The sequence below is a fragment of the Macrosteles quadrilineatus genome, unplaced genomic scaffold (genome assembly GCF_028750875.1).
Source record: "Macrosteles quadrilineatus isolate MER2022 unplaced genomic scaffold, UCM_ALF_1.0 Scaffold_4__1_contigs__length_99947679, whole genome shotgun sequence".
In the NCBI taxonomy this organism is placed as follows: Eukaryota; Metazoa; Arthropoda; class Insecta; order Hemiptera; family Cicadellidae; genus Macrosteles; species Macrosteles quadrilineatus.
This window is the reverse complement of record NW_026542597.1, coordinates 41555621-41568120: the sequence shown is the minus strand read 5'-3', so window position 1 is coordinate 41568120 and position 12500 is coordinate 41555621. Positions and strand designations below refer to the sequence as shown.

At 35.8% G+C, this 12500-nt stretch overlaps 1 protein-coding gene across 2 annotated transcripts in view; it reads right to left on the bottom strand.

The window, feature by feature from the left end:
- LOC128992472 (monocarboxylate transporter 13) overlaps positions 1–12500 on the bottom strand; it is a 41081-nt gene that overhangs the window by 16755 nt on the left and 11826 nt on the right. The gene's annotated exons all lie outside the window — the stretch shown is intronic.

The following is a 12500-nucleotide window of genomic DNA, read 5'->3' as shown; positions in this document are numbered from 1 at the left end:
TTACTGTATGGTTAAAACACAAGAGCATGAGTTATTGTTTATGATTAGATAGTTTTATTTGATAAACAGTAGTTTTTATTACTAGTCCCTAAGGATTTTTTGGGAAAGCCGGAAATTCGATTAAGTCACAAAAAAGCATTTTAGGACAAGTTACGAACAATATTTTTCATTACATTGTCATATATTAAAGCAGAAAACTGTTGAAGCATTTTAAAGGATCAGAACAGCTGATTTGTTTTTTAGATAAGCTTTGACATAACATAACCATGTAATTCGAGCCCGTAAAATTTTACTGAGTCCGCAAAAAGCTATTTTTAGGGACTCAAAACGATCCGTAAGACAGCTGTTTTTGAGACAGTGTAATTAAAAAATATTTTTTTAATTGCTGAAATAACAAGAGAAAAAAAATTGTAAAAAAACATGACCTCTACAGTGCACCACACAGAACTAACAATAACATTTCTCTTCAAATGTTTTATAAGAATGAGAAATCTACTAAGGGAGTATGTTTTGTAATACTACTTACTTTCTTTTAATACTTATTACTTTGGTAGCCTCTGATTAGGTCACTAAACCAACGAATATTTATAACTCAATTATCCTTCAATAACTACTTCAAACCCCTTTGACGTTACCTTGCCAATCAAAATAAACATCCTTTCCATTCAATATTAGGATATAATTAAAACATGCTGCTAACCTGTATAAGATCACATACAAGAGTTACGCAGTAGGTCTACGTTTCATTATGGTTTAACACTAACGCATCATTTTCTACGCAATAACCTGTGTTAGGAATGTAAGTTAGCATCAGCCCAGCTGACTTTGCATTGACAGTGTACTGCGGTACTGCGAACATAGCCTTCCACTAGGCAGTTGTAATATGAGGTGGAAATGAACTTGCATTTCGATTCAACATTATCGTCAACAACATGCTTATTAGAGCGGCGAATCAACGTACTCATCTGCCTCAAACCTTGGCAAACGATGTGATTGGTTTGTTTAACATTGAATGCAAACGTTTATGTATACATGTCAAATGTTTAGGTTATACAGGGTGATTGATATAAGTGTGCCAGCCGTTTTATTCGAAAACTATAAGAGATATCAAAAAAAGTTAAATGGTAAGTGCCTTGGATTTTTTATTTAAAAAATTGTAGTCAAGTCAAAAAAATTATTTTAGCCGCCATTTTTCCAATATGGCCGCAAACTTTGATTTTCTTATGGAACATTCTGTATTTTATGATGTATTCTGGTAGAAAATGTGATTCTAAGACGATTTTATTCTAGTGATTTTTTTCATAAACTTAACCGTTTCAAAGATAATAATGGTTAAAGTTTTGAAATTTTTGCATGAGAAAGAGTTTCGATACAGGCCTAAGCAAGCATGCCAGCTGTTTTATTCGAAAACCATTCAAAATTTCACAACTGAAACCATTATTATCTTTGAAACGGTTAGGTTTATGAAAAAAATCACTAGAATAAAATCGTCTTAAAATTACATTTTCTACCAGAATACATCATAAAATACAGGGTGTTCCGTAAGAAAAATCAAAGTGGGCGGCCATATTGGAAAAATGGTGGCTAAAATAATTCTTTCGACTTTACTACAATTTTTTTAATAAAAAGTCCAAGGCACTTACCATTAACCATTTTTTGATATCTCTTATGGTTTTCGAATAAAACGGCTGGCACACTTATATCAATCACCCTGTATAATAATTTACGTGTCGAAACAAAGTTTAGTTATAGTTTATGGAGGTAGAACTAGTAGTAGTTCTCAAATCACAAATGGAGAGTGATAATAGCCCTATTATATAGTCCTAGTATTAGTAACAATGACAATGAAATTGGTCTTTTCTTAATGAATTTCGTTTGTTATTTTCCTATTTTGAAAAGTGCAGTTATTCTAATTTTCTTCAATTCTATGGATAATTTAATTTATGATTGCTTGGATGTTATTGTGATGATTATTCATACATCTTAGTGGTAGTTTAACCATCCAGGTTAAAACCAACCTGGTTTGTTTAAAACCAGGCTATGTATACTTTTCCTTCTTATTCTTCCTTTTCATTTCTTAAATATTTAAATTTTATTAGTTCTAAATTGACAAGTAAAATGTTTTGATCTAGGTTCGATTTGAAAGACTTTTTGTATGTTTGTATGTTGATAACTGTGAGAAATTTGAGCTCGTCTAGGCAAATGTAAGATTAAAATATTCCATTCACACATGACCTTCTGGCGGCAGATAACAACCCTATTTATGAATTAGGGTTATCTTCATCTGACACTTAAGAGTAGTTCTATGGTTGTGTCGTCACTGGAGACCAAAGAACTTAGAGATTTTATTTTTAAGAGATCAAAACAAATCAAATAGAAATAGCATTTATTCCGCCAAAATATTTACAAATTACATCATATTTGTCCCATACAAAAATGTTTACTATATTGTTAATTTTTAAATAATATAAACAATTTAATATAAACATAAAAATATAAACAATCTTTTTAAATTAGCGAAATGGTTTCCAACTTTTCATGAAGAACGAATAATGAATATCTTGAAGCTTTGCTTGGAGTGATTTTGATTTTGATCCATCGCACGTTTGAACCACGGGTCAAATACAATATTATAAAAATGTTATCTTGCACTTTTGTGGAATAGTGACAAAGATCATGGGTAAAATTATACAATATGATATGAATGTGGGTTTTTAATATCACCCAGAGAAAGTTAGATCAATCAATGCTGAAATATGACCAAAGAATTACCAACTAGCTTACAATTCTATTTCGACTAACCAAAATCAAGAATAAGCACAGTTAGCGATAAAAAATCAACGAATAAAATATATTAATATCATCCGGACCCCATGGGCCTCATTGGCGTCGTGTTGTGATAATGTTGACATTTTGACCTTAAATGATAAATTGAGCTGTAGTGCAATTTGACATTGCGAAAAATCTGTGGCAAACGTAAACTGAAATATACACTTGCTTTTCCTTATTTCCCTAGAAACAGATATTGAAATTATTTTTGATATTAATTTTTAGTAGTATTTTTTTTCTTGCAGAAGTCTTGTTCTCTTCTCCGATATATTTAGTCGTTAAAAGAGGCGTCCTCATAGAGTGTGTTTTATTCACACTAGATACATTGTTTATTTTATATACATTCCGGTACTTTACACACTAAGTTTTTGCAAAAGCCTTGCGAAAGCGAGCACGAATGTATATGTAGTGTTAATAGAATAACATGCCACTCTCCCAGTTTCACACTCCGGAGCGAATTATATCGGAGACTAAAATTTAAAGTTCTGCAAGAGAGAATACTATTAAAAAGGGTATCGTACAGGTAACTAAAAACTAACTACGTATTTTACACTAAATACTTTGTGTAAAGAATATGATATACATAGAAGATCATGCCGTACTCATTCGCGAAACGTCGGAAACTAAGATAAGAATGTCTTGAAGAATAATGGCTACTACTAAAAAAGTAAAAGAATATTTCAAGCCCTCGACGATTGGAAAATTAAGGAAAAAAGTGTATCATCTCATCCAGTCAACATTTGTCTACATAATATATTGCCTTGCACTATGATCCATCAATTTCGAAGTCTAGTGTTATGTTCTGATCCACTACAGAACTAGTCTACCTGACGAAAAATGAAAGGGACATAGCCAATAGTTACGCCATGACGTATGATTTGGAGATAAGATTCGACCTCAGATCTGAGGTTTGGCCGAGGTCTTAGCCTACTTAGCCCACATTCTAGCCGGAATCGCCCACTAAAGACATGGTTCAAGCCTCCAGGCTAGGAATACAGCCTTCCTACGTGCCCAGAGGATAATACAGTAAACGGTGCCCGTTTGATTGACAGCTGTATTAGTACGAACACATTTAGGCGGACAACTTGTCATTTCGCGTTTTCAATTTAGTTTTCAGATTTGGTTAAATAGGTGTAAAACACACATTGCAATGTTTGAGTCATTTGGAGCAAGGTCTTTATGTGGCACTGGGTTTGACAGATCAAGTTGAATTATTAAGCATGTATTGAATCTTTCACTTAGCCATCCAATTCCCATGCAAAAGCTGCGGCCTGTTTTAGAATAAGAATTGGACGAAGTAGAATTGAGCTGTCGACACAGTGCAGTGACAACAATGCCTGATTTCCTTCAAATACGCAAACTTATCAAAAAGCCAAATTGTATGGGGTCGAATTATTACAAACCAGAGCATCTTTACTAGTAGGTACCAAAAACTAAAAGAGGAAGACAAATGCTAACAGCAGCGCTCGCTATGAGTGGCTTATTCAACTATAGCAATTGGCACGAATATTGGAACAGCAAGCGGTATGAATTATAAACACATTGGTTACCATTGGTCCATATACTGTAGTTGTCTACTTTAGAATCCAAAACTCAATGGTTCAATGTAAAAATGGTTACTGTATTATAAATTCAGTTATCTTAAGAACATGTCTGATTGATTAGAACTGACGAAAGTGGTTTGTAATCGGTAAGATAGAGTGCGATTGTGCTGAAAAATTAATTTGCAATTCGATTTTGGTTTGAAGAGACAATAATTGAAAACAGACCTTGTTTGGTTTCACAATCCACATCGACTACTCATCCTTCGACACTGAAGGCTATGTACCCCTTTTCATCTGCATTTTGATTATAACGAACTAACGAATTATGGGAAATCTTCACCTTGTTAGTGAGGTATTTAACACCAGTCGTTAAAATTTCTCCAACTAGAATACGCCAATAAAGTCATAGTGAGAGCGGCCCTATATGGCTGGAATAGCTGACAAGACCATTCCTGGTGTGTAGGTTAATTGTGGAGGTACATAGGCATGAATCAGTCTACGTCAGTGTCAGGGCTTTATGTTACTGTTAATGTCTTCAATTAAGTTGTGATGTAAAACTGAAATGTGCATAAACAGTAAAACAGTTCAGTAATTAGAAAAATTAAAGCAGTACCGACCTAGAAGAATTGGATAGGGCGAGGGGTTTGGATTGCATACAAATGAAGGAATAGAATAGTATCAAGTAATAAAGGCCAGAAGGTTTCATTTTGTAGACGTTCAAAAGCTGCAAGCTCTATAAAAATGCAATTATGCTGTGTTTTGTGTATTTATTTGTATTTTTGCATAGATTCATTGGATCCATGGACAACATGTTGCGGATATAAGTGGGAAACATTTGTAGAAAACTCCAAAAAACCAAGATCAGAAAAATGATAAAATATGTACAAGAAATGTTGATTATATCGAACTGGTATACATAGTGAGTATTTCCATTATTTACATAATCTTTGAGTTGACACTTCTCATCGGAAATTATGACTGTTATTCGTTTTTAACTCCTGTAATACGTTGCAATTGCTCGAATTCGAGCAACATGTACACTAGTTATTATTTTGAATGGATCTGACACAACGTTGCTATGTCATGACAAGTATTACATGATTATTGATTAGAATTTCAGTCATTCTTGGCAGGAATCAGAATGATTTCAACTCAGACATACTACAGTACAGTTTTACCAATCTGCGCTCTCATCCTCCAGCCCCAAACCACTATAACATCTTTTGAGCCACGAGCGGTGCACTTCCTATGATAAGTCACAATGTAAACGCCATATGTAATTAGACTATCGATTAATTCTGCTATCTAACACACTTTGGCCGTGTTTTATGGTAGCAACGTCAGTTTAGGAAGTTCCCTTAAAAAAAAAAAAAACGCGAATCTGACATTGGCGTTAACAGACACAAAGTAAAACAACTAGTGAAACAAAAACAACTTTGTTTTTCCTAGGAATAACCACAAATAAATAAGGATTTGTTAATTTTGCGTTCGTCATTGGTCATCTCATTTCACAGTAGCATCAAGAATCACCATATTGCAACTTGCATCAGTTACAACACTATATTTACGCTTACGCCGACTCGTCCGTTCAGGATAGGTCTGCAGTGTCACTCTAGCAGAAGTGGAGCACTGCATTGTCAAAGGTGTAAAGATAGTGTGATAAATATAGACCGGCGCTACCATACAGGCCTGACACGACGACGTGAGTTCAATAATTAATCTTGGTGACTCAACCATGTGATAATGTTTACCAGCTGATCTGCAGATAAACGGAGCAAACCAACCGTGAAGTAGGTTGGGGTTTGTTTTGGTATCGGGTTGCTGGACGGTGAAAGGTTGCGATGTATCGGTTTACTCTAGTGGTGAAATTTGTGACCGCAAAATTTGTAAACATGCCACATAGTTGGGCATCAAAGATAGGTCAAATTCAACTAGAATGGTGCTATTGAAAAGTAATACGTAGATTGGGAGTTAGAACAGTTTAGATCCCTGCTGGCTATTGTTATCGGTGGTGGTAATTATTGTGTAGAGTAACCAACTACGGGAGTATAGTTTATCTATGGTATAAGGTTTCGAATTATTTCAGTAGGGACGGATATGATTAGATTAAACAATAAACATACAGTAATGAATTGTAGATTTTTTGGAAAGCTATTTTTTAAATTTAATAATTTATTTTATTTTATTTTTATCAATTCTTTCAGAGGTTCAATGACGAAGGCCAGTGAATATCGACATATGAATATTTTCACACTGGATGGTGGTCTTTTTACATGAATCAAATGAACACGGTTGATGTAGGCCTATGCTTGTTTCTGTCATGTTTAAAGTGCGAGTGCAGGGCCGAGTGCCAATTGCGTAAACACGTTGACGAGGGTAATTTTACAGCCTAGGCTTGGCGGTGCGAGTACCGTGCTAGCCGCCAGCCAGGGGCCGATTCTACGGTGATGGAGGTGGGAAGATCGACCAGGGTGGGCAAGATGAGTCAAACCTGTTTGAGGGATGAAATGAAACTGTGATAACCTAACCTAACCTAACCAAACTTGCTGATAATGAAAATATTGAATGAAGGTTTAGTAATGGAATCGATATTAGGTTAAGAAACTGTAGCCGGTCTCCGTTACAGTGCCCAATACCTTCCACTAATACACCTCCCCTGAATCACTCCTACGCTCTGGGGAGTCAAACGGCACTCGGGCCTACCTGACGGGTTTGACAGTTTCGAAACCCCACGGCAAAGAATAGAACGGCACTCGCTCCGTTTCCCAAAGTGCCCTTGATGTTTAATGTTTATTTCTCCGTTTAACCAAAAGTTGTGTGTCAAGGTAGTATAACCGAAGAGGCACACGTTGTGCAATTCACCTCCAAGTAATTAACACGTTTAACACACCTGAACATTGAACACACTTTAAAAATGTTTTAGGAGTCTAAATGGTATAATGTGTCTATTTTTAACATCCTAAGTCAAAGGTCTCCAAACATAAAATAGTTCCTGCCTTTTCCATAGATCTACGAACATCGCTTCCCTCCATTGTGTGTAAATGCTGTTGGCGCCGCCAAAGACACGTAAACTCACTTTCACAACTCACACATGGTTGACAGTAATTGTGCCTTTTGGTTCAGAGCCATCAGTGTCTACCAACGATATAAAGAACTCAGTAGTTCTTGACATCGTTGGTATCGTTGGTTACATAACCCAAACTAAAATTCGGGAATTTAAAATTAACTAAAAAATATGTTTCGGTGGTTATTTAAATATATTCGCGCTTGTTAGCCTGACGATGGCGGATATATTTGAATAACCGCCGAAACATGTTAAGCACATTTGATACTACATGTCAAGGATTGTCTGACGAGGTACGTTTAACCATTATTTTGTCATCCCAAACTGCTTAAAGCTCGCTTGAGAAATGGGTCAACAGTTAATTGGTGCTATCAAAAAATACATTCTCATTAGAATGTGATCACCTTTTTTACTTTGGTGTACTAGGATATTGAGCTGTGCTGTATTCACATAATTTTGTATTCACATATTATTCTATTATAATAATTGGATACAGAGAAATTGTTTCTCTAGCTCGTGTTCAACATTATCAGTTGCTCAACGTACGGCCGAATGAACGACGGAAAAATTGCCTAGTTAGAATTCAATTCACAAACGCATGGTTTTATCCCAACAAATAACTTTACTTTAGAATAGAAACTAAAAATACAAAATTAACTTGCGCTAAGCAATAATGTATTTGTAATCATTACCTACCATAGTGTAATGACAATACTCTATTGCATCATATTAGTTTCTAGTTTACGTAAGTTAAATTCAGATAATGTTTCACAGATAGATTACGTTTTTAATTTACTTGTTTTATTTCGTATTCATATACATACAAAGTTATTTAAGTTTTCCAAACAGTTAATGATTCAATAAAAACGTTTCAATATCTTTTAAGTTGCCACCTCATTAGTCTAAAGATTAGTTGACGTGATCACGTGATTGACAATCTGCTGCTGATTTTGATAGAGCAATTAACTATTCTTCTTCAGCGTGATCAAACTCTGAGGCAATCCAGCATCAGCATCCTGTGACTACTTCATGATATGGCAGTTCTGATGTAATTGATTGTTCAACGGCTTTCTACGTTTGCTGCATTTCACTGAACACCAACCGCAGAGGTTATTGAAGTAGACTGTACTCGAACGCACTTAAACCGTGCATAAGCTGCCAATAATCCTAATAAAAAAGTCATCAAGATCTGTTGATCATCTATGAGATTACCTGATTCTAGCACATTTCGTCCATGACCTCTAATGGACCCAGCTTTATAACACAAGGTCTGATGATTTTAAATTGCCCGCCTCAACCTGAAGTACCCCACAGTGCTTGCACCTCAGAGATACTACGGCAATTCTTCCAACTCTACTCCACTTACCACTTAAGACTCAAAATCACCCCTTAGTATTCAAATACCCCCGCCACAGCAAACCTGCCGTCTAAGCGAATTTCCATTTGTCCGAATTGATTTTCAATTGATCTATTTAAATAACATTGGGTTAAACGAGTACCTAGGTTTGCTGCTACAAGGAAACTAATAAAGTAGTGTGTTTTTAGTAAAATATTGATAGCTTACTATAAAATAAATAAATTTGCCAAGTTTGATCAAAATATATCCATAAAGAAGCAAACTACAACATTTTACAATATTCTCCATAAGAATAACATGGGAATTTTAAATTTACCATTTTTTTAGTTTTCTCCGTAACCAATAACCGTACAAAAACACTTTGAATAACCGTACACTTTGATATACTGAATTGTTTGTTTTTTTAAGCTCTTTAAGAAGGTTTAGAGAAAAATTGGGAAATTTCGTGTTTTGAGGGTAAGAAGTGAGAAAAACCAATTTTTACCCCATAAAACCCCCCATAAAACCCTGTTCCCATGGTCCGATCATGCTGGATCGCGAACTCATTCAAGTTTATCCCGCCTTACACCTTCAAACCAAATTTCATCAAAATCGGATAAAAACTACTCAAGTTATCGTGTTCACGGACACACATATATATATATATATATAAATCTATATATATATATACCTATATATATATATACATATATACAAATTTGAATGAATGGTGTTTTTGGCCTCTGGGGACATTAAAATGAAAAAGTAAATCGGTCCCGGGCCTAAGTCTTACCATGAGACCTACGGTAATAGCTACTTCCCTATAGGGAAATTCGCTAAAACCTGCCAAATCAACCCAAAACATAAGCATCCACTAAATCAACCACCATAACCACTCTCGCTAAGCCCACCTACAACCCCCATAACCAAACAACCTCACCCGCAACAGATGTGCCAGGTCGCTTATTTTGTAGTACAGTACACTCTGTCTGTCAAATCTTTGACCCAAGGCTGAATAGGAAAAGTCTTAGAACAGTGGGCTTGTCATTCACTGAAACATCGAGATGAAGTAAACGTAAAGGTTTAATTTAGAATTTTACACGTAAGTAAGCCCATCCCACACCTACTGCTCTGTCCTTGATGTCTGTTGCAACCTAGGAGTGATGATGTTTGAAATACGTTCAGCAAATTTGAGACACGATATTTGCTAATCCTACGAAACCTCCAACCTCCTCTTCCTTTATCCTACACTGTCAGATGAAACGAGGCATTGCCAGATTGCCCAGATTATAAAGTCCTCTCCTGAGCCATGTTTCTGATGACTGTTTATGTTTCTGATGACTCTTTATGTTTCTGATGACTCAGTGCAGTCTGCTACATCATGGCCCGTTAGCAGACACTGTCCATTGTCCTTGTGTCGAGTCATCGAAGGTGAACGCTCGCCAGGTTGACCTTGAGACAGTCTGCATCCGAAACAGAATCTCATTCTGCATGCACCGTTCTTGCACTACACACTAGTTTCAGCTAACCATTTGGGACTCCAGACTGGTCCATGGAATCTCTGCAATTATTGCACGATTGTTGCAAATAGAAACGAAATTATGGCTGTTATGACTGTTGCAATGGTTTTAAAATGCAAAATAAAACACTTTCCTAAAAAGAGTAAAATAGGAAGTGGCGAAGGAAGTAGTAAAGGCTGGCATCGCAGAGAGGGGAAACCGTTTGTGGCAGTTAGATTAATGTATCTGTAATACTTAAATGCTATGAGAAGGGAAGGAAACAGTTCCATGACGTAGGAAATGGCGAAGGAGGCTATGAAGGAAATGATAGTAAGGCTAGCAGTGCAGAGTGTGGGAACTGTCTCTGGCAATAACATTAATGTATCTGCAATCCTAAAATGCTATGGGAAGGAAGGGAGACAGGTCCACGGCGTAGGGAGTAGTGAAGGAAGTAGTAAAGGCGAGCAGTGTGGCGTTTGGGAATGGATTAATGTATCTGCAAAACTAAGACTGCTTTCAGAGTAAACTAATGATTTTCCCCGAGCAAAGCTCGGTCCCCAGTTACTAAATAATAATCATGGTAGGCTTAATAGAAATGGAATTCTTCCAACAAATTTTCTATCTTTTAAATGGTGTCAAATTCAAAGAATAAAATGGGCTATCTAACAAACTGAATCAATAACAAGAGCTAAGCTATTAAGTAAGGTGGTGGTTGATGTTCGCAGGGGGTAATCAGGAACAATTTATTTGTCGTTCGTTCTCCAATTTCTGGCAGCATGAAGAAGACAAACTCTTAAGGAAGTTTAGGATAAACTACGAAGATCTCAACTGTTATTTAAGGCATTAAAGTGTATTTATAGTAGTAAAAAAATAGCTTTGATTATTTGATGAAACATGTATGGCTATTTTTTCGGTTTAAATAAGTCGGGTACGTTGCGGGACTTGCCCGGTATAATTAAACCCCATAGTTGTTTTACATGTTTGACTAAATTGGATTCATACTGGTTAAAGCTAAGGTTACAGGTGAAACTTTATGTTTTCCGTTTAAAATATATGTGGTTATAATGTTTACCTGATGATCAAAAGATCGCCAGTTTGGTCCTTAGAAAAGTCCACACAGCAGCTCTAATCTTTGGTCATTTAACGGTCTTGACTAAAAACAGCTGATCTTCAACCGTACTCCGTAGCACAGCAACAATTGTCATAATACATTCTACACATCCACCTTATAATCATAGCTTATATAAATTACGCACCTTGGTGTGTGTCACTCTCTCAAAGTAATGATGATAAAACAACGTAAATGACAAAGTTAGTTGAGTACGCCAAATGAATGATTTCATTGTACAATGGACTTCACCAAAGCTAAAAGGTACAACAACATCATGTGCTGACTTATCTAGAACCAACCGTGCTTATTTCCACGAAGCCTTACAACTGAATTCAAACAGTTGATTTTGCTTGACCATGCACGAAACCTTCCGCCTCATAGTCACACCTCGCCTCGTGAGGCTGAGGCAGGGCCGTGACTAGATGTTAGCACCCGAGGCTACCTAAACTGGTAACTGGTACCATCTGGTAACTTCCACAATCAGTTGATTGTTTGGTGGAATGTGACTGCAGACGACGTAGTTGCGTTAAAGAAGGTTCTTTATCTGAAAATCCAAGTCAACATAGAGCTGCATATTTGCATAGGAATTGCGACTTGTTTGTTTTGCTACTACAGGTTCTATAGAGGCTTTGGAATGTTAGCTACTGCATTAGCTTATACAATAGAAGAATAGAACATTTAAACAATTTTGAAATTTATTATTTTTAACCACTTATTTTTTCAATTAATAGGCTGGGCAACCAAAAATGTCTCGTTTTGGCGTAAAGAATTGTACGGGGGTATCGATTCAAGATGGGATGGACTTAGTAAATGAAACTTCAAATAACAACAATTAATTGAAAATGTATGGATTCAATAGATCAATGACAGAAGCACCTTAAGTCAACCATTTCTAATTACAGACAAAGAAGTATTATAGAAGCTAAGTCATTCATGGGTAAAAGATACTCCAGGGGTATTCAACTTAATATTATACACTTTAGAGTAAAATATCAATGTGTCTAAAAAAACTGTGTAATATAAAAACAAAAATAATAAAAATGTTTTAGAAATAAAATTTAACTCTAATATTCTTTGCTGTCCTTACGGCAGGTTCAAATTATATATATGTAGCAAG